Raw genomic sequence first — 21885 nt, 5'->3', positions numbered from 1 at the left:
GTTACTTCCCTACTTTATAAATCACCATTACTGTGGAACCGGTGGGCGGTTAGAAAATTTTACTACTAACAGAGATACAAAAGTGGGCGGTAGGTATAAAAAGGTTGACTGCCCCTGGTGTAGACTTTGATAATACAGCATGGTACCCTAGAGAGATGCAGACAAGCAGTACATGTACTGCCTCTCTCACCATGATGCTGTGGCAGACACCTCTAACTGATCACAGCGCTCATTCTTGCTAAGCCTAGATCCAACTTTCTCCTGAATAGACAAGTAGCCACTGCAGAGTGACTGGAACTGGATAGAGTCTTACGCTTCTCCTGGAGTAGCTGCAGGATTAAGGTTGAGAAGACATTGGTTTTATTCTAGTGAGTTGTTTGACCTTGGGAAGTGGCCTTGGTGGGTTTCTTTTCATTTTCTTCTTATATTTAGACCAAGTGATTCACTATATTATTTTAAGTGTTCATATTAATGTTGTTCCTCTGTCTACAAAGCACTGTCTTGGTGGGAAATTAAATTAAATGCAGTGCATCAACATTTGGTATTGAGAGTCCAACAATCAGTCAAAAGCATGATTTAGTACAGAGATTTTCAACCTTTTTTATCTCATGGCATACAAACTAATTACTAAAATTCTGTGGCACACCAAAAAATATTCTTTTTGCCAACCTGACAAAAAAATAGGTATGATTTTGATTCATTTAGACCAACAACTATTGTTGTATTGACTGTTGTCATTTTGTTGTTTGGCAAGCTAAGGGAAATGAGCTCAGTGCCCCTGACTAAATAGTCATGTATTGCAGGTTTAAAAAAAATTTTTATTGGTTGATTTTAGAAAGAGAGAGAGAAAGAGAGAGAGAGAAACATCAATTTGTTGTTCCACTTATTGTGCATTCGTTAGTTGATTCTCTTATGTGCCCTGACCAGGGATTGAACCTACAACTTTGGTATATCAGGGTGATGCTTCAACCAACTGAGCTAACCCATCCAGGTCAGGTATTGCATGTTTTAAAACTTCTTGCAGCATGCTAGTGTACTGTGGAACCTTGATAGAAATCACTGCTTTAGTTGAAAGCTATTTATTATGATATAGGTGAAATTGTTTCTTCTCAAACGGTTAAGAGGGTTTGAATGACTTGGGTGCATATTGCATAGAGTCATATTTCCTAAATGTATTCTTTTATTTCCCCAAAGGGGTGTGGGGTTGGAAACAGTTCATAGTTCCTTACTGGTACCTCTTTCTTTTCTTTTTTTTAATTTATTTATTAAATTTAATGCAGTGACATTGATAAATCAGGGCACATATGTTGAGAGAAAACATCTCTAGATTATTTTGACATTTGATTGTGCTGTATACCCCTCCCCCAAAGTTAAATTGTCTTCTGTCACCTTCTATCTGGTTTTCTTTGTGCCCCTCCCCTCCCCCAACCCCTCTCTCCTTCTTCGCCCCCTCCCCCCTCCCCCCGCCCCCCACCCCTGTTGCCATCACATTCTTGTTCATGTCTCTGAGTCTCATTTTTATGTCCCTTCTATGTATGGATTCATATAGTTCTTAGTTTTTTTTCTGATTTACTTATTTCACTCCGTATAATGTTATCAAGGTCCATCCATGTTATTGTAAATGATCCGATGTCATCATTTCTTATGGCTGAGTAGTATTCCATAGTATATATGTACCAAAGCTTTTTAATCCACTCGTCCTCTGACGGACACTTGGGCTGTTTCCAGATCTTCGCTATTGTGAACAATGCTGCCACAAACATGGGGGTGCATTTCTCCTTTTGGAACAGTGCTATGGTGTCCTTGGGGTATATTCCTAAAAGTGGGATAGCTGGGTCAAAAGGCAGTTCGATTTTCAGTTTTTTGAGGAATCTCCATACTGTTTTCCACAGTGGCTGCACCAGTCTGCATTCCCACCAGCAGTGCAGGAGGGTTCCCTTTTCTCCACATCCTCGCCAGCACTTATTCTGTGTTGTTTTGTTGATGAGCGCCATTCTGGCTGGTGTGAGGTGATATCTCATTGTGGTTTTAATTTGCATTTCTCTAATGATTAGTGATGTTGAGCATTTTTTCATATGCCTATTGGCCATCTGTATGTCCTCTTTGGAGAAGTGTCTATTCATCTCTTTTGCCCATTTTTGGATTGGATTGTTTGTCTTCCTGGTGTTGAGATTTACAAGTTCTTTATAAATTTTGGTTATTAACCCCTTATCAGACGTACTGTCAAATATGTTCTCCCATTGTGTAGTTTGTCTTTTTATTCTGTTCTTGTCTTTAGCTGTGCAAAAGCTTTTTAGTTTGATATAGTCCCATTTGTTTATCCTGTCTTTTATTTCACTTCCCTGTGGAGATAAATTAGCAAATATATTGCTCCGAGAGATGTCCGAGAGCTTACTGCCTATGTTTTCTTCTAAGATGCTTATGGTTTCACGGCCTACATTTAAGTCTTTTATCCATTTTGAGTTTATTTTTGTGAGTGGTGTAAGCTGGTGATCTAGTTTCATTTTTTTGCAGGTAGCTGTCCAATTTTCTCAACACCATTTGTTAAAGAGGCTGTCTTTACTCCATTGTATTTCCTTACCTCCTTTGTCAAATATCAGTTGTCCATAGAACTGTGGGTTTATTTCTGGGTTCTCTGTTCTGTTCCATTGATCTATATGCCTGTTCTTATGCCAGTACCAGGCTATTTTGAGTACAATGGCCTTGTAGTATAACTTGATATCAGGAACTGTGATACCTCCCACTTTATTCTTCTTTTTTAAGATTGCTGAGGCTATTCGTGTTCTTTTTTGGTTCCATATAAATTTTTGGAATATGTGGTCTATATCTTTGAAGTATGTCATTGGTATTTTAATTGGCATTGCATTGAATTTATAGATTGCTTTGGGTAATATAGACATTTTAATGGTGTTTATTCTTCCTAACCATGAGCACGGTATATGCTTCCACTTGTTTGTATCTTCCTTGATTTCTTTTATCAGTGCTTTGTAATTTTCTGAGTACAAGTCTTTAGTCTCCTTGGTTAAGTTTACTCCTAGGTACTTTATTTTTTTGGTTGTAATTGTGAAGGGGATTGTTTCCTTAATTTCTCTTTCTGACTGTTCATTGTTGGCGTATAAAAATGCCTCTGATTTCTGAGTATTGATTTTATATCCTGCCACTTTGCTGAATTCATTTATCAGGTCCAGTAGCTTTTTGACTGAGACTTTAGGGTTTTCTATATACAATATCATATCATCTGCAAATAATGATAGTTTTACTTCTTCTTTTCCAACTTGAATGCCTTTTATTTCTTCTTCTTGTCTGATTGCTGTGGCTAGGACTTCCAGGACTATGTTAAATAAGAGTGGTGAAAGGGGGCACCCCTGCCTTGTTCCTGATCTTAAGGGTATTGCTTTTAATTTTTGCCCATTGAGTATGATGTTGGCTGTGGGTTTCTCATAGATGGCTTTTATCATGTTGAGGTATGTTCCCTGTATTCCCACTTTGCTGAGAGTTTTGATCATGAATGGGTGCTGGATTTTATCAAATGCTTTTTCTGCATCTATTAAAATTATCATATGGTTTTTCTCCTTCTTTTTGTTTATGTGATGAATCACATTGATTGATTTACGAATATTGTACCAGCCTTGCCTCCCCAGAATAAATCCCACTTGATCATGGTGTATGGTACCTCTTTCTTAACCCCCTAACAGGTAACTTTGAGTTCTAAACAAACAAACAAATTCATCTCCTTTCAAAATTTATTTCAAAGGAAAAAATAATTTATTGTTATCAAGTATTAATGAAAAATGTGGTAGATGAGGGAAGATATGTTAGATACAGGGAGGAGGCACACAGCCTGGCCAGAGCTGACCCTGGCCCCTTGGCCACAGGATTTGTCCTATTGAGTAGTAATTGAAAGGTCGAGGGTAGTTGTAAAATGTGAGGAACATACATAAAAAGCCTCATAATTAGGGATATTGATGGAAGATTCCATGATTTCAGAAGAAAATCAAATGAGCAATCTCTAAGTTTTTGTGACACAGATTTTGTGGTTCTTCCAAAACTTTTAGTGATTCTTGAGAAAGAGTATAGTGAATAAACAGCCCCTGCAGTGGAGCTCCTGGGCTCTGCTTGGAGCACTAATGGTAAGGCAAGGAATGGGTGCTCACCTCTCTGTTTGACGATAGCTGCCCATTGGCTGAAAGAAGAGAGCGTTTTAGTTTTCATGTGACAGTCTGTCCAAGGATTTGATTTGGCAGGTAAGTGAGAAAAGCAAAGCCCATGAAGGGATTTAGTGACTTGTTATTTCCTGGTCATTTTTATCCCTTTTAGTTTGAGATCCAGAGTCATCCAAGAGAGGAAAAAGAGAAGGAATAACTCCCACTGTCCAGGAAATGACTCTTCAATATGTTACTTCTTATGCTTTGCTGGTGTGAATGAGTAGGTAGGTCCCGGGTTTGCCCAGGTGCACCTGGGGACAGACCCCCTTCTTCACAGCAGGGGCACTTCCCATGGCAGGGTCAGGGGAGGAGCCTGGCAGGTAGAGGTGTGTGGACTTCCTGCAGAGCTATTACATGGCATTGGCCAGAGTTGGAGGACAATCTGGTGCAGCATTCCCACAGTGTGCCATGAAATGTCATGTGAAAAATAAACTGCAAAACTCAGGGTTAGACAAGTTAAAGAAGTTTTTCACTGTAAAACTTGTCAAGACCTCTGATATGCCAGTAAGAACCGTGAGCATCCATGAAGTAGGACCATGAGTGCCATGCTTTCCAGACTCCCTGAAAAGTAGTTTTTTTTTGTTGTTGTTGTTTTTTTATAGAGATAGAGAGAGAGTCAGAGAGAGGGATAGATAGGGACAGACAGACAGGAACGGAGAGAGATGAGAAGCATCAATCATCAGTTTTTCGTTGCAACACCTTAGTTGTTCATTGATTGCTTCTCATATGTGCCTTGACTGAAGGGCCTTCAGCAGACCGAGTAACCCCTTGCTTGAGCCAGCGACCTTGGGCTCAAGCTGGTGAGCTTTTTTTTTTTTTGCTCAAGCCAGATAAGCCCGCGCTCAAACTGGCGACCTCGGGGTCTCGAACCTGGGTCTTCAGCATCCCAGTCCGATGCTCCATCCACTGTGCCACCGCCTGGTCAGGCGGAAAGTAGTCCTTTTTGATGTGGAATGTGTCCAGGGAGCAGAAACTTGAGCTGCCGTTTGGGCAAAGCTGACTCAGGGTCAGGAGACACCAGTGGAAATCATTTCTTTATGCTTGCCCTCTCCCAGGGACTCCAGATGTTTGCAGGCATCTTTATCTTTCCAGTAGCCAAATGGGGGTCACTGTTGAGGACAGCACTGTTATTTGGAAAAACCTGATGGGGCCAAATCAGGTAGGCAAAATAATGGGCCTCCAAACATGTCCATGTTTAATCACTAGAACCTGTGAGTATATTACCTGGCTGGGTAACAGATTTAGCATGTGCAGTTTGTTTAAAGATACTGAGATGGGAGATTATCCTGGATTATCAGGATGGGACCAGTGTGATCACAGGGGCTTTATAAGGAGGCAGGTGAGTGAGAATCTGCAGCGGTGCAAGGACAGAAGCAGGGGTCAGAGTGATGAGAGGCCAAGACTGAGAGAATGTGGGCTGCCTCTAGAGTCTGGAAAAGGCAAGAAAAAATGGAGTGTCCCCTGGAGCCTCCAGAAGGAACTCAGCCCTGCCACCCATTTTAGACATCTGACCTGCAAACTGTGAGAACATAAAGTTGTGTTGTTTTAAGTCACTGAGTTTATGGTAATTTGTTACAATGGCCATAAGAATCTAATACATTGGACTGCTATTAGTCCCACCTTTCTTATGCTTTAAGGTAGATGGATGAACATACCTAGTGTCCTTCTAAAGCTCTGCGCCCCTTCACGACACTGACCTTCAAGGGGGAGGCCAGTAACCACCATCTGGCCAAGTGGGTCCTGCTTTCTGGCTGTCCTTCTTCCACCTCTCCATGGCCCAGGGCCCAAACATCACTCCAGCTCTTGCTTGTACTGCTCCAGGCTTTGAAAGAAGCAATTTAACTGGTCACTGGTTGTGATGCACACATGCTGCTTACATTGTTATTTGTGGATTTTATAATTACCTGCTAAATCCAAAACACTCGAAAACATTGGTACGTAAAGACACATGCACACACATGTTCATCACAGCATTATTCACAGTGGCCAACATGGAAACAACCAAAGTGTCCCTCAGTAGGGGATTGGATAAAGAACATGTTGTACATATATACAATGGAAATCTATTCGGCCGTGAGAAATGACATATTACCATTTACAATGTGGATGGACCTTGAAAACATTGTACTAAATGAGTAAGTGAATCAGGAAAAGCTCAGAACTATATGATTTCACACATAGGTGGAATATAAAACTGAGACTCATGGACATAGATAAAAGTGAAGCCTTACCAGGCAGTGGCACAGTGGATAGAGTGTCGCCATGGGATGCTGAGGTCCCGGGTTCAAAACCCTGAGATCGCCAGCTTGAGTGTGAGGTTGCCCACTTGAACATGGGATCATAGACATGAACCCATGGTGTCTGGCTTGAGCCCAAAGGTCACTGGCTTGAAGCCCAAGGTTGCTGCCTTGATCCCAAGGTTGCTGGCTTGAGCAAGAGGTCATTGGCTCACTTGGAGCCTCTGGGTCAAGAAACATATGAGAAAGCAATCAATTAACAACTAATGTGCCACAACTACAAGCTGATGCTTCTCATCGCTCTCCCTGCCTGTCTGTCTCTAGCTAAAAAAAATAAAAATAAATAAAATAAAAGTAGTAACCAGGAGGAGGGGAGGTGGCGGGGAGAGAAAATTATAGAGGGAGAAATATACAGTGATAGAAAATGATTTGATTTTGGGTGATGGGCACACATGCAATCAACAGTTCAAATGCTATAGAGATGTTTACCTGAAACCTATAATCAATGTCACCACATTAAATTCAATTTTTAAAATAAAACTAATAAAAAAAGAGCTACTTACCTACTTGCTGAGTTCATTCTTCATGCAATTATTAATATACTGTAGTAACTGAAATCTGAACCAGCTGTTGTGGGATTGCTGTTATTTAACTAAACCATGGTCGATGAAATGCATGCATATCAGAACCATGCAAAAAATGAGGGAGGGCTGCGTGTATCAAAATTGTGGCACAAATCCTGCAGTATAATTGTTTTAAGTGGCTTGGTGGGCTGCTGACTGGCCATGTCCTCATGCATTTGCTGAATACCAAAGTCTGAATGTGACCAATGCAAGGCTTAGGGATGTCAGTAAACAATGTATGCACCAGCAGGACTGGGCAGAGAAAGAAGTTGATTGTGATGAGCCAGGGGGTAGGAGTGAGGCTCCTGCAACTGGGTTGGCACTAAAGCAAGGGAACCAAACTTTCATGTGTGTTCCTCTATCAGTTAGTCATTGGATGTGAGCAGAGCAGAGCCCAGTGGTTATCACGCTCTAGCCAGGTGCCTTATTGCTTAGGTAACTAAGTTTTGAAGGGGCACTCAGCTGTGAGCTGGCAGCCTCTAACACTACCAGCAATGGGGCTGGGGGTGGAGATCAGGGATAAAGTCCTAAAGGGATCTGGGCAGCACATTACGGGGCCCACTACCTCAACAATTCTATGATTCTGGTGCCAACAGGCAGCCAAATTTTAGAGGGGTCCATTCATCTTCAAGCAAGGTTTGAGTCAGAATCTGGGGCAAAGTTAACAGAAAGAAGAGAAAGAGGTGCAGGGGAGCTGACAGGTTTCTGAGCCCAGGTCAGGACCTCCTCCCAGGTCCTCTCCTCCTGCCCAGAATGAAGAGCAACAGCCAGCCCACCTGGGTCACCTCCATTCTCATTTTCACTTACAATAACTTAAGTGGAAGGCAGTTGAAGGTCTCCTTACTTGGTCTTGTCTTGGTCTTGCAGAGCACTTGTTTACGTTTCCTTGTACACACACAAGCACTCACACAAAAGCCATTCATTCCCTTTATTTATTTATTTATGTATATATTTATTTATACAATTTTTAAATTTATTGTGTTGACATGGTTTCAAATGTCCCACTCAATAAAACACCCTCAACCCACTGCATTGTGCCCTCTATACCCTATGCAAAGTCTCTTTCCACTCCCATTTCACTCCCTTTGTCCCCTCCGCCATCTCCCCTTTCCCTCCCCTTCACCTCCTTTGATCCCATCTGCACTCCCCTCTTCCCTCTGACAGCTGTCCATCTGTTTCCTGTGACCTTGCTTCTGTTTCTATTTTGGTCCCGAGTTTATTGTGTTCATTAGATTCCACATATAAGTGAGAACACACTATATTTATCTTTCTCTGCCTAGCTTATTTCATTTAGCATAATGTTTTCCAGGTCGATCCATGCCATTGCAAAAGGTAAGATTTCACTTATTTCACTGCTGTGTAGTATTTCACTGTGTATATGTACCACAGCTTTTTAATCCACTTGTCCACTGATGGACACTTGGGCTGTTTCCACATCTTGGCTATTGTGAACAATGCTGCACTGAATATAGGGGTGCATATTTTCTTTTGAATTAGTGTTTTGGGATTCTTAGGATATATTCCTAGAAGTGGGATAGCTGGGTCAAAAGGTGGTTCCATTTTTAAATTTTTGAGGAAATGCCATACTGTTTTCCACAGTGACTCCATAAGTCTGCATTCCCTCCAGCAGTGCAGGGGGCTTCCTTTTCTTCACATCCTCACCAGCACTTGTTGTTTGTTGAATTGTTATTGAGTGCCATTCTATCAGATGTGAGGTGGTATTTCACTGTGGTTTTAATTTGCATTTCTGTGATGATTAGTGATGTTGAACATTTCTTCATATTTGTATTGACCATCTCTATGTCCTTTTTGGAGAAGTGTTTAGTCAGGCCTTTTGCCTATTTTTAAATTGGATTGCTTACCTACCTGATGTTGAGTTTTAGAAGTTCTTTATAAATTTTGATTATTAACCCATTATCAGATGTATCAGCAAATATGTTCTCCCATAGAGTGGGTTTTATTTTTATTTTGTTAATGGTGTAGTTTGATATAGTTCCTTTTGTTTGTCTTTTATTTCACTTGCCCACAGAGATATATCAGCAAAACTGCAGTGGTACCTTGAGATATGAACAGACCAACATACGAAAATTTTTTTTAAGATATGAGCTGCGACTTGGTCCATATTTTTGTTCAAGATCTGAGCGAAATTCTGAGATATGAATCATGATTCTGGAAGCTGCCACTAGTTGGTGCGTTGGTGCATGGGTCCAGTATCTGCAGTTTGATATATGAGTTGACTGACTGACGAGCTCGGTTACAGAACGAATTAAATTCGTATCTCAAGGTACCACTGTATTGTTAATAGAGATAATGGAGAGTTTACTGCCTACTTTTTTTTCAAGGTTTTTATGATTTTATGATATACATTTAAGTCTTTTATTCATTTTGGGTACCTGTTCCATTTTCCCAACACCATTTGTTAAAAAGACTGTCTTTACTCCATTGCCCTTTTGTCAAATATTAATTGACTGTACAGATGTGAGTTTATTTCTGGGTTTTCTGTTCTGTTCCATTGATCTGTATGCCTGTTCTTATGCCAGTACTAAGCTGTTTTGATTACAATGGCCTTGTAACATAGGTTGATATCAGGAAGTGTGATACCTCCCACTCTGTTCTTCATTTTCCAAATTACTGAGGCTATTTATGTTCTTTTTTCATTCCATTTGAATTTTTGGAATAGTTGTTCTAAATCTGTGAAGTATGTCATTGGTATATTAATAGAAATTTCATTGACTCTATAGATTGCTTTGGGTAGTGTAAAGCCAGTAGTTGTGGCCACCATCACAGCCGCCTGGCTCTTGCAGGTTCCCATTTAATTTGGGCAGATCGTAATGAATCAACAGAGCTAAGAACCGTGGGCCATCTTTTATTCCTGCTTGCAACCGGTGGGTGAGAAAATACCCACAGTGGAAAAACACGTCCCTTTCCATTCAGGGCTCCCAAAGCCACTGACTTTCTCTGTTTTTTTCCTAGAATCAAAGGCCCACTAGTCTTATTCACCTCTGCATGCCTCCATTCTGGCTGCCTCCTCTCTCTCCAATCACATGGCCTCTCTCCCCTGGAACAATGTAGTCTCCTTCTCTCCCAAAATGACCTCCTAGCTCCTCCTTTTAAAACCTTTCTGAGGGACAATCCTCTCCTTCAGCACACAGTAGCATAATCAAGCCTCTTCTCAAGCATGAAGGTAACTAGCCGCCCCACATGGGCAGCACCATTTTTAATTAAAAGTGAACAAAACCAAATAACACAAAATTTACAACTTATTTGCCCAACAGGTAGTATGGATATTTTAATGATGTTAATTCTTCCTACCTGTTAAAATGGTATATGCTTTTCCTGTTTGTATCTTCCCTGTTTCTTTTTTCAATACCTTATGATATTTTTAGTACAGTCTTTTACCTCCTTGGTTAAATTTATTTCTAGGTACAGTTGTCCCTCGTCATATCACGGTTCACTTTTTGCAGTCTTACTGTTTCGTGAATTTTTTAATTGTATGTATCTAATTTTGTATTGTAGATTTTTCGCTCTATTGTGGGATTTTGCAGTATATAAGTATCTTATATTTTTATTATTTTAATTATTTTTGGAGTAAAATAAGCCTAAAAAATGAAAACAATATAAAAATATAAAATATATTAATTAAAATGTATTAAAAGAATATTAATTAAATCAAAATAAAGCCTTAAAATATATATAAATAACAAATAAATATAAGGTCACTACTTCGTGGATTTTCACCTATTGTGGGGGGTTCTGGAACCTAATCCTTGTGATAGATGAGGGACCACTGTACTTTATTTTTTGTTGTTGTTGCAATAGTAAAGGGGATTGTTTCCTTAATTTCTCTTTCTGACAGAGTATTGTTGGTGTATATAAATGCTACTGATTCCTGAATATTAATTTTATATCCTGCCACCTTGCCAAATTCATTTATTAGGTCTAGTAGTTTTCTGGATTTTGTTTCCTAGGAGTTTTTTGATAATTGCTTCAATTTCATTTGCTGTCATCAGTCTGCTTAGGTTTCTGATTCTCCCAGATTCCATTTTGGAAGATTGTATGTTTCTAAGAATTTATCCTTTCATCTACGTTGTCCAATTTTTTTTGGCATATAGATCTTCCTAGTATTTTCTTATAATCCTTTGTATTTCTGTGATATAAGTTGTTACTTCACCCATTTCATTTCTAATTTTATTTATTTGGGTCCTCTCTGTTTTTGTCTTGATGAATATAGTTAAAGGTTTGTCAGTCTTATATACCTTTTCAAAGAACCAACTCTTGGTTTCATTGATCTTTTGTATTTTTTTTTTCTTTAGCCTCTGTCATTTCTGCTCTGATCTTTATTATTTCCTTCTTTGTACTTCCTCTGGGCTTTATTTGTTGGTTTTTGTTTTTTTTAGTTCTTTTAGGTGAAGGGTCAGATTGTTTATTTGAGCTTTTTCTTGCTTCTCCAGGTATGCCTATAATGCTATGAACTCCCCTCTTAGGACTGCTTTTGCTGTGTCCTGTAAATTTTGGGTTGTTTTATGTTCATTTTCATTTGTTTCAAGGAAATGTTTGATATTTTTCTTGATATTATTGTTAACCCATTCACTATTTAATAACATGGTATTTAGTCTCCAAGTGTTTGAATGTCTTCAGTTTTTCTATTGTAGCTGATTTTTAGTTTCATGCTATTGTGATCTGGGAAGATGCTTGATATAATTTCAATTTTCTTAAATTTATTGAGACTTGTTTTGTGTGCTAAAATAGGTCTATACTAGAAAATATACCATGAGCACTTGAAAAGAATGCATGTTCTGCTGCTTTGGGGTAAATGTTCTGATGGTATCAATTAAATCCAGATGATCTAGTGTGTCATTTAAAGCTGCTCTTCTTTGTTAAGTTTGTTAAGTTTCTGTCTGGATGATCTATTCATTGATGTTAGTGGGGTTTTTAAATCCCCTACTATTATAGTATTGCTGTTAATCTCATGCTTTATGTGCATTCAAATCTGCTTTATATATGTAGGTGCTTCTATATTGAGTGCATAAATATATATTTTCAATGGTTATATACTCTTGTTGGATTGCTTCCTTTATCAGGTAGTGACCTTCTTTGTCCCTTACTATAGCCTTTGTTTTAAAGGCTATTTTGTCAGATATAAGTGTTGCTACCCCAGGGATTTTTTTCATTTCTATTTGCATGAAATATTTTTTTCATCCTGCACTTCCTTTTTATGTGTATCTTTTTTCTGAGGTGGGTTTCTTATACACATACACAGCATATATATGAGTCTTGTTTACTTATCCATGCAGCTACCTATGTCTTTTGATTGGGACATTTAATCTATTTACATTTAAGGTTATTATTGATATGTATTTATTTGTTGCCATTTGATTCTTTTAACTTACAATCTTCTTTCTTTCAATTTCTTTTTTACCTTTTCTCTTTTTATAGCAGGCCTTTTAACATTTCTTGTAGTACTGATTTGGGATTTGGTGATAACTCCTTGAGCCTTTTTTTTTTTTTTTGTCTGGGAAGCTCTTTATTTCTCCTTCAATTTTAAATGATAACTTTGCTGGATAGAATAGTATTTGTTGTAGGTTTTTGTTTTGCAACACTTTAAATATTTCTTGCCAATCCATTCTGACCCAAAGTGTTTCTGTTGAGAAGTCAGCCTTATGGGGCCTCCTTTGTAAGTATATAATTACTTTTCTCTTGCAACATTTAGTATTCTTTCTTTGTCTCTTAACTTTGGCATTTTACTTATGATGTGTCTTGGTGTGGGCCTCCTTGGGTTTATCTTTAATGAAACTCTCTGTGCCTCTTGAACTTGTGACTCTGTTTGTGACTTTTTCCATCATCAATTAGGGAAGTTTTCAGCTATGATTTCTTCAAACAGGTTCTCTATCCCTTGTTTGTTCTCTTCTCCCTCAGGAACACCTATGATATGGATGTTGTTTCTCTTCATGTTGTCACAGAGGTTTCTTAGAGTTTCCTCAGTCTTTTTGAGCATCTTTTCTTTTTGCTGTTCTGCTTATATGCTTAGATTTATTTTGTCTTCCAAATAACTAGTTTGATCCTCTGCTACATCCAGTCTGCTGCTGATTCCTTCTAGCATGATCTTCATTTCTGATATTGTATTTGCCATTTATGATTGGTTCCTTATTATGATTTTAGTGTCCTTTTTAATGCTTACTATCTCTTTTTTTATGTTTTCATTGTGATCATCCACTCTTACCCTAAGATCCTTGGACATCCTAACAACCATTATTTTAAACTCTGCATCTGGTAGTTTGATTACTTAAATTTAATTTAGTTTTTCTGAGGTTTTTGTTGTTGATTCATTTGGTTCATATTTCTTTGTTTGCCCATTTTGTCTGTGTATTAGGAAGCTCTGCTCTTTTGTTGTGGCATCTTTATGAAGAAGGTGGGCTCAGTAGTAGTAACCTCCAGGCTGCTTGAGTTCCTGGCTCTAGGAATGCTTATTGAGGGTTATGTTTTCCCTCCTGTTGTATGTCTTGAATGCAGTTGGTCCTGTTGTGGGTGGGGTTAGCCCTTCAGGCTGGCTGACTGTAAAGATCAACATCGATTACATATTTGATGCTGTGTAGTATCCGTCCTGTTAGACATATTTATTTGCCACAGTATCTGGTGCTTACTGGACTGCTCCTTTGAGCATGCCACTTGTGTAGCTAGCTGCTTCTAGCATTGGTGTGGTCTGCTACCCCTTACTGGTTGTGCTGTTTCTGGACAGAGTTTGGGTATGAGTTGGCGTGAGCAGTTGTTTGTACCCACCGTGGACTATCTGTCTGGAGCTACTGCTTTCTTCTCTGTTTGTGTCTGCATTTTCTGTGCCTGGATAGTGTGGGAGGGGCCAACCTGTGCGTAAAGATTAGTTTCCTCCTGCTTAGAGCTGACAGCAGCTCTGTAAAATGGCCCAAGCCCTGTAAGATTTGCCTCTACTTTTTAGCTGTTCCACCTCCTCTTGCAGCTGTGTGGTCTTCCCACATAGTCTTCTGTAGTAAGAGTGCAGTGTGGGCTCAGACTGGCATCACCCCACCAACCCTTTTACACATTGCAAGCTTGGTAATTTAGGGTAGCTAAGGATGGGAATACAGTGTTAGTGGGACCCCCTACTTCAAGGGTCTCTTGGTCAGGAGCTCAGTATGGGAAAAGTGGCCCCTACTACAGAGTCTAATCCTTCAGCCATTGATGGATACTCCAATTCTATTTCTCCCCAGTGATGTAAGCAGCAGGTTCAGATTGAGTAAGGCTGACAGTTCCCTCCACAGAAGTTCTTCCAGCTGCAAAGCCCCTGACTCCAGGGAGAAAGATGAATAGAGTCCTCACCCAGCACTGACTGTGCCACACCACCCCCAGAAAATGGCTAAGCCCCTTGACCAGTCTCAACAATAGGATCCAAGGAACTCACACCTTGAATATCCATGCTCCAAGCCTCTCTCTCTTCCCCCTTTGGAACCTAGCCCAGAGGAGCAGGATGTCTGGGACCCAGGCTGGTGAAGCTCTATCCTGTCCAATGTGTGCAAGCAGCTGTGCTGGTGCTGATCACAGAAAGTGGAACTCGCCTCAGCTGGGCCCATGTCCCACGAGCCCTTCCTTCAGACATGCTACCAGCAAGGGTTGTTAGGTCTTGAACTGATGCTCTCTGCAGCTGGCCACTGGATGTGCCAGCCCTGGGCCTCCCTGGAGGGAACTTGGTTCAGACCAGTGCAGAACCCTGCCCATGTCTGGCCCTCAGCAACTTTATGGAGCTACAAGCAACCCAGAGTTTTTGGCTGCCTCTACTGGGCCCAGATGCTCATGGAAATACCAAGCTGCACACCTAGGCTGGCTTTTACCCATGCTGGGCTTGGGGGAAGGTCAGCAAAAGGTCAAGGTTCCCTGAGACTTGCCTTCTGCAGCCTCTGTCTGCTTGTTGGGTTTAGCCACTGAAAAAAATCTCTGGTAGAGTCTAGAGCCTATGGCAATTCAGAGTTTAGGAAGGATGGTGGGTGGGACTCCTACTCCTCAGCTCCAGGTGTCAGTCTGTTCTGAATTTTTTCACAGACTTTAGTGGGTGTGGCCACCAGGAATCTGGTGGGTATGGCCTCTGAAGTCCAGAAATTAGGTCTGCCCACAGTCTGAACAGTTTCTACTAAGTCTCCCATGAGGTAGAAGCACGAATCATAATCTTGGAAGAATGTGGGGAGAGCTCTAGCCTCAGTGTCAGAAAACTGAGTCACTGACACAACCCCTGCTTCTTGGCTAACTTCTCAGAAAGGTAGAATTTCCATAGGGTGGGGCAGAAGAGATTCCCAAGGGCCAAACAGTTGCTTTCCCCCAGGTTGGTGCCACAAGGAAGGGACTGCTCTACCCAAGAAAGATGGAGACTCCAGTACTGGAGAATGACTCAGTACAAGGGTTCTGGTAGCCATCCCCCACAGTATCTCTTCCTGCGCCACCAACTTCACACTTTCTTCACACAACTCCAGTCCTTTCAGTCCACCTTCAGCCAGAGCCCCTCATTCCCTTAGAAGGTGGGAAACTGGATGGTCTGACTCATTTCCCTCACAAACTGGATATTGCCATACTAACCAAAATGGCGTGTGTGGAAGGCAAGTTAATAAATATTTAAGTGTCTGTCCTCAGAAATATACGGTATAGTTTGCTCCATAAAATGCACCTGACCATAAGACACACTGTAAAGCCAGTAGCCACAGCTATCATCACAGCCACTTGGCTCATGCAGGTTCGCATTAGATTCGGACAGATGATAATGAAACAATGGAGCCAAGAACTGGTGGGCCATCATTTTGAAACCTAGCTTGCACCTAGTGGACAAGTAAAAACACACACTGGGCTCCAAAACCCACTCATTCAGTGTTCACAAAGCTACTGACCTCTCCGAGTTTCCTAGAATCAAAGGTTTCTAGCACACCTCTGTTTCCCATCTCCTTCCTTCTCCCTGCACAAATTCTGTACAAACTGGCTTCTCCCTCAGCACTCCACCATCTTGGCTGCTTCTCCTGGCCTCCTCCACATGGCCTTTCTCTGCTGTCCTCTCTAATGCTAATCTCAGGAACTGAGAGAGAGCAAGCTCCCGGTCTGCCCCACTTTATATATAGTATAGAAATCAAAACCTTTAATCCAATATACAAACAAGGAAGTCTCTGACATAAAGTCACTTATCTGAGGCATAATGGGATTCCTCATGAGAGTGTACCACACTACATCAAAAAGGTTAGGAAAGGCTTAGTCTTAAAACTAAGCCTTAGGCTATAAGAATACTGCCTGCTTACAGCCTATCCCCTCACATCCAATGCAAACTATAAGCAAGCAAACATATATATCATTATTTACAAACTTATTTGACCAACACATATGGTTTTGTAAGGCCAGTGTCCATGGCCACCATCACAGCCACCTGGCCTATGCAGGTTCACATTAGATTCGGACAGATGGTAATGAAACAACGGAGCCATGAACTGGTGGGCAATTATCTTTAATCCTAGCTTGCACCCAGCAGGCAAGTAAAAACACACACTAGGCTCCAAAACCCACTCATTCAGTGCTCACAAAGCTACTAACTTATCCGAGTTTCCTAGAATCAAAGGTTTCTAGCTCACCATCCTTATTCACCTCTGTTTCCCATCTCCTTCTTTCTGTAAAAACTGCACAAATTGGCTTCTCCTCCAACACTCTGCCATCTTGGCTGCTTCTCCTGGCCTTTCCCACATGGCCTTTTTCTGCTCTCTGCTCTCCCCTCTAATGCTAATCTCAGGAACCAAGAGAGAACAAGCTCCCAGTCTACCCACTTTATAGTGCAGAAATCAAAACCTTTAATCCAATATACAAAATAGGGAAGTCTCTAATACAAAGTCATTTATCTGAGGCATGATGGGAATGTACCACCCCACATCAAAAAGGGTGGGAAAGGCTTAGTCCTAAAACCAAGCCCCAGGCTACAAGGATCCTGCCTGCACACAGCCCGCCCCCAACACACATTAATATAATCATGCCCATCTCAAGCAATCACCTGGGTGACGGGCTTCCAAGTGGGCAGTGCCATCTTTAACAAAGTGAGCATAATATATTTTATCTGCCCAACATTCCACCCTTATGCTCACTTTACTACCCACAATCTACATCACCAGCATCCCTGTGCAAGGAAATTAGGCACATTACACAAATTACAACATGACAAATCATACAATTTCAACAATGACGAAGATACACTTCACCAATCTCTGAGCACTTTGCCAAAAGCGCAAAATGTCCTCGGCCTTCTTTCTAGCCATGGGAAAAGCTTCCCGGGGCAGGCCTCTAGCAAAACCGCCCCCCCCCCCCCATCAGGGTATTTCACATTGTCCAAAATTCGTAAATCCATCCAACAAAAGAGCCAGCGCTCACTCCAGTTGTAGTCCAGGAAATCAGTCCATGCACATGAGGTGTTAGCCACCCCCCTCATTCCTGCCATCCTGGCAGGTCTTACACTGTCCCAAGGAGGAACACGTGGCAATGGCAGTCAGCATTTTCCTCTCTGCTCCGGAGAGCATTATGGCATCCACCCCATGTCCCCAAATTGCAGACCTACCAGGAACATAGCAAGTACTCCTTGCTGCTGGGCTCTCATCTTCTGGAGACCATGGATTGCAACTCCAGCCCGGTTCTCCTCATCCTCCAAAGAGGAACTGAAAATACCAGCTCCCGCTGCTGGTCTCGAGTCCCGGGCTGCCACAGCCTTCTGCTCCGCAGACCTTGCAGCTCCAGACACGGCCTCAGCTCCGACCTCCTGCCACTGCTAGCTCTCCACAGTGTCCAGGGCAAGCTGCAATTCACGAACCTGTGATTCCTTCTCCAGCATCTGCTCCATTTCCAAACAAATCTCGTGAACCTTGTCAGCCTCCTCCGGTGCTTGCTTCAGCTCCAGGGTCGGCATCTCTTTCTCCCACGTTTGCTCCAGCTCCTTCCACTGCTCAGTTTGCAGGTCTCGGGCAGCCTCTTCCACAGAGCTCTCGGTTTCCTCTCGTATGGCTGTAAAAGTCAGCCAGCCTACAGTCCCCAAAAGGACAGCCATGAGGAACCATAACAACAGCCAGTCCTTCACCGCTCAAAGGTTATGGTAGTTCCATACTCATCTGTATCAAATCCTGCCACAGACTACGCCAAATGTAAGGCCAGTGTTTTAAGGAGGAAAATAAAAAAATTCTGAACCAAGTGGTGTTTTAAAATATTTAATAAAATGCCATATTTTTCGCTCCATAAGACCCAGGGACATTTTCCCCTCTACTTTATGGAACAAAAAATATGGTACATTGGATTAGATGTGATTAATATTCCAGTTATTAACCTGACACATTTTCTTTCTATCTGTTCTCACTGAGGCCCTGTCCTGTGTTCATCTTTCTGGGACCATTGGGATAGTACACTATTAGTCAAATAAGTTTGTAAATATGATATGTATGTTTGCTCACTTATAGTTTGCATTGGGTGTGGGGGACAGGCTGTACGTAGGTAGGGTCCTTATATCCTAAAGTGTAGTTTTAAGACTAAGCTTTTCCCCACACCCTTGACTGTTGCATGATAGGTGGTAGTGCACTCTTATGAAGAATCCCATTATACCTCAGATAAATGACTTTGTATCAGAGACTTCCTTGTTTGTATATTGGATTAAAGGTTTTGATTTCTACACTATAAAATGGGACAGAGGAGCCCATGCTGGAGGAGAGCAGAGAAAGGCCATGTGGAGGAGAGGAGAGGCAGGCAGTGAAGATGGCAGAGTGCTGAAGGAGCAGCGAGTTTGTGCAAAGAGAAGGAGATGGGGAACAGAGGTGAATAAGGCTGGTGATTCTAGGAAACTCAGATAAGTCAGTGGCTTTAGGAGCCCTGAATGGAAAGGAAAGTGTTTTCCCACTGTGTGTATTTCTCGCCTGCTGGGTGTGAGCTAGAATGTAAAAGCTAATGGCCCACCAGTTCTTGGCGCCATTGTTTCATTACCGTCTGTCCGAATCAAATGTGAACCTGCATAGGCCAGGCGGCTGTGATGGTGGCCATGGTTACTGGCTTTACATACATGATGATGACTTGCTTCCTAAGCCCAAAGTGTTAATAAGCTTGAAGTCTTATTTTTTTTTTTAATTTGGAGGGGTAGGGAGAGATAGAGAGAGACAAGAATGTCGAGCTACTCTAATATGTGCCCTGACCAGGGAATCAAACCAGCAACCTCTGGGCTTGGTGACAATACTCCAACAAACCGAGCTATCCTGCCAGGGCTTAATTTTTTTAAAATTGATTTTGAGAAAAGGTGGGAGAGAGAAGGGAAGCATTTGTTGTTCCACCCAGTCATGCATTTATTTGGGGGGGGGGGCTGTGTGTGTGCGCGCGCGTGTGTGTGCGTGTGTGTGCGCGCGCGCGTGTGTGTGTGTGTGTGTGTGTGTGTGTATGCGCGCGCGCGCGTGCATGCACATGCCCTGACTCTGGATCAAACCTACAGCCTTGTTGTTTGAGGACAAGGTTCTTGACCAACTAAGCCAACCAGCCAGGACCAAGCTTGCATTCTTTGTCATGCTTTAGGGAAGATTTCTTTGATTGTTCAATTATAAGGAGACAGGACTCTTGGCTCCCAGCCTCATCCTCTGGCCTCCATGTGTTTTTTCTTTGTTCCTCAAGTTTGTTGATGTTGGTCAAATAAGTTTGCAAATATGATATATATGTTTGCTCACTTATAGTTTCAATTGGGTGTGGGGGACAGGCTGTAAGCAGGCAGGGTCCTTATAGCCTAAGGTTTAGTTTTAAAACTAAGCTTTTCTCCCACACCCTTGACTGTTGCATGATGTGGGGTGGTGCAATCTCATGAGGAATTCCATTTATGCCTCAGATAAGTGACTTTGTATCAGAGACTTCCTTGTTTGTATACTGGATTAAAGGTTTTGATTTCTACACTATAAAATGGGGCAGAGGAGCCCATGCTGAGGGAGAGCAGAGAAAGGCCACGTGGAGGAGAGGAGAGGCAGGCAGTGAAGATGGTGGAGTGCTGAAGGAGAAGCCAGTTTGTGCAGTTTGTGCAGAGAGAAGGAGATGGGGAACAGAGGTGAATAAGGCTGGTGAGGTAGAAACCTTTGATTCTAGGAAACTCGGATAAGTCAGTAACTTTGGGAGCCCAGAATGAAAAGGGAAGTGTTTTTCCACTGCGTGTATTTCTTGCCCGCCGGGTGCGAGCTAGGATTAAAGCTAACGGCCCACCAGTTCATGGCTCTGTTGTTTCATTACCGTCTGTCTGAATCAAGTGTGAACCTGCACAGGTAGGCGGCTGTGATGGTGGCAGCGGCTACTGGCTTTACAGTCGTACATGAAAGAAATAAATCATTAGCATCTTAAGAATAAAAATAAATACATTTGCTCCTTTAAGTCCCCAGGTAAGACATATACTAAATTGTTAAACCATATTATATGATTCCTATATTCATAAAAGGAGGAAAAGAGACCTGAAATGAATTTAGGAACCTGATTTGGGTAAATTGGTCAAGCAATTTAGAATTTAAATTCATGATTCTTTTCTAGTCTTTGTATTGGTGGGTAATTTATGCATTTACAGATAAATTTAGTAAGAGCACTTTGTCAATCCTCTTTTAAGGTCTTATTCTTGCCTGTGGTGACACAGTGGATACAGTATCGACCTGGAATGCTGAGGTTGCTGGTTCAAAACCCTAAGCTTGCCCAATCAAGGCACATACAGGAAGCAACTACTATGAGTAGTAGATGCTTCCCACTTCTCTCCCCCACCACACACACGCACCTTTCTCTCTCTCTCTCCCTCTCTCTTTCTCCTCTCACTAGAGATTAATAAATAAATTTATTTTTTTTAAAAAAATCTTATTCTTTTGGCCCTGGCTGGGTAGCTCAGTTGGTTAGAGTACACCCAGTACACCAAGGTTGCGGGTTCCATTCCTGGTCAGGGTACTTACAAGAATCAACCAATGAATGCATAAATAAATGGAATAACAAATCTTTCTCTCTCTCTCCATCCATCTCTCTAAAAATCAATAAATATTTTTTTAAAAATTTAAATAAAAGATAATTTTCTTTTTTTTTTTTTTTTTTTTTTTTAAATAAATTTTTATTAATGGTAATGGGATGACATTAATAAATCAGGGTACATATATTCAAAGAAAACATGTCTAGGTTATTTTGTCATTAAATTATGTTGCATACCCCACGCCCAAAGTCAGATTGTCCTTCGCCACCCTCCATCTAGTTCTCTGTGCCCCTCCCCCTCCCCCTAACTCTCCCCCTGTTCTCCCTCCCCCCACCCCTGGTAACCACCACACTCTTGTCCATGTCTCTTAGTCTCATTTTTATGTTCCACCAATGTATGGAATCATGTAGTTCTTGTCTTTTTCTGATTTACTTATTTCACTCCTTATAAAACACCCCACAAAAAAAGCAGTAATAATTTATTGTTTCCCCCTTTTTTTTCTTTGTTCCCCTTCCCTCCTCTCCCCTCCTCAGGGAAATATCGTGCCTATAATGGAGGGCCTGGTTTGCGGTGAAGAGTTCAAGGGGGTAAAAAAAAAAATAAAAATAAATAAAAATAAAAAAATTAAAAAAAAAATTAAAAATAAAAAAAGGACGAAAATCTTAGACAAGCATAAGTTGATCTGCCTGCGGGTGATGGTCAACCAAGAGATATAATGAGAGGGAGAAGAGGGAACCAGAAAAAAGGACAAAAAAAGGAATAATAAAGAAGAAAAAATAAAAATAATAAGTAAAAATACGTTGTATTAAGTGGAGCAAAGACCAAATACAATGGAGACCTTGGGTTGGGAGGACCCAAAATGC

The 21885-nt window shown here is 41.3% G+C and overlaps 1 protein-coding gene across 4 annotated transcripts in view; it reads left to right on the top strand.

The window, feature by feature from the left end:
• Positions 1-21885, top strand: part of MOB3B (MOB kinase activator 3B) — a 221358-nt gene that overhangs the window by 23322 nt on the left and 176151 nt on the right. The window contains exon 1 of one of the 4 annotated variants that reach the window (XM_066368296.1): positions 5346-5364. The exons of the other annotated variants lie outside the window; for them this stretch is intronic. The gene's annotated coding sequence lies outside the window, so the exon portion shown is untranslated. Of the gene's footprint in view, positions 1-5345; positions 5365-21885 lie in introns of those variants that run through there. 4 annotated transcript variants of the gene reach the window in all.

The sequence above is a fragment of the Saccopteryx leptura genome, chromosome 2 (assembly GCF_036850995.1).
Source record: "Saccopteryx leptura isolate mSacLep1 chromosome 2, mSacLep1_pri_phased_curated, whole genome shotgun sequence".
Classification (NCBI taxonomy): Eukaryota; Metazoa; Chordata; class Mammalia; order Chiroptera; family Emballonuridae; genus Saccopteryx; species Saccopteryx leptura.
Note: the sequence above shows the minus strand (reverse complement) of the source record. Positions and strands in the feature narration are given on the sequence as shown.